This window comes from Nematolebias whitei, chromosome 12 (assembly GCF_014905685.2).
Source record: "Nematolebias whitei isolate Nwh7 chromosome 12, NemWhi1, whole genome shotgun sequence".
NCBI classification, from domain to species: Eukaryota; Metazoa; Chordata; class Actinopteri; order Cyprinodontiformes; family Rivulidae; genus Nematolebias; species Nematolebias whitei.
This window is the reverse complement of record NC_056509.1, coordinates 4561144-4562709: the sequence shown is the minus strand read 5'-3', so window position 1 is coordinate 4562709 and position 1566 is coordinate 4561144.

The window sequence follows — 1566 nt, the reverse complement described above, 5'->3', positions numbered from 1 at the left end:
TTATAACTGTTGTTATTTATTATAACTGTTATTTATTATAACTGTTGTTTGTTATTAATGCTGTTATTATAACTGTTGTTAGTTAATATAACTGTTACTTATTATAACTGTTGTTATTTATTATAACTGTTGTTTGTTATTACTGTTGTTATTATAACTGTTGTTATTTATTATAACTGCTATTTATTATAACTGTTATTTATTATAACTGTTGTTTGTTATTAATGTTGTTATTATAACTGTTGTTATTTATTATAACTGTTATTTATTATTACTGTTATTTATTATTACTGTTGTTTATTATTACTGTTGTTATTTATTATAACTGTTATTTATTATAACTGTTATTTATTATTACTGTTGTTTATTATTACTGTTGTTATTATAACTGTTATTTATTAAAACTGTTACTTATTATAACTTATTATATATATAGCATTTCATACCTCCATGTGTGTGTGTGTGGGGGGGGGGGTTGTCCCCCTGAAAACCTCCACTCTGAGACCTGGACTCAGAAACCTTCAGTTTCAGAGAGGATGAGGCTGTTGTCTGTGAATGAATGTTTCACGTCGTGTAAACGGGGCCTCAGACTGGCTGCCCTGTCTGTCAGTCAAGACTAATTTCATAGATGGATGATCGGATGACGTCTAGTTTTTTAATGCCATGTGATCTACCCAGAATACCTTTGCGATCGACTAGTAGATCACCATTGACGTATTGGACACCCCTGGTCTAGATAAAAAGCATGCCCAACATGTTTTTGTACAAACACGTTGAACAAAGTTCAATCGGTTACATGACATTGTGGATCTATTTTAAAATGCCTACAACAGTGATGGAAGGAGACACAATGCAGTTAAATATGAGGTATCAAAACCAAATCCAGACCGAATTGGGTCACTTCTATTGTGAATTGGTGTTGTACTGTATTAATAAATTGAATTAAATGGATTGAATGGCCATTCTTGCCATTACTGGGGTTGGGTAGCAGGAAGAAGCTAAGTACAAGTAACTGAAGATCACACACTCCATAAGCAAGAAAACTGTTCAATATTCTTAACTCTGACTGAATAAAGCTTCCTTTTGTGTTGAGTTTTGTTCCTATTGAATCCCCACCAGCTGGACTCCATGTTCCTCTGAACCTCTGCTGTTTTCACTACTGGGATTTCTAATAAAACAACAACATTAAAAGATCTGAATCAGTTTTTGTGTAAAGTAGCAGGAAACATCGCCATGGTAGGAAACATACTATCCACAGGTGGAGAACCGATTGACAACTAAACATCTGTATGATTCATGCAACCTGTCCAACTGTAAAAAAAAGCTGCATACAGAGTAATAAGAATAAAAATAGTGGAAAGTTGTACATTATCACAACTATTCAGGCAGTTTGTAATTGGTTGAGTGGGTCATGGTCATTCAGTGAGATGCGGGTCATCTCTGATGGACATATCTTAACAGCACTGAACACACCAAAGGTCTGTTTGAAGGTTTTAGTTTACGATTTCAGGACAAACAATCGAGTTGCCAAGGAACAAATGTTTGCAACTTTTTAAAGCACTTTCC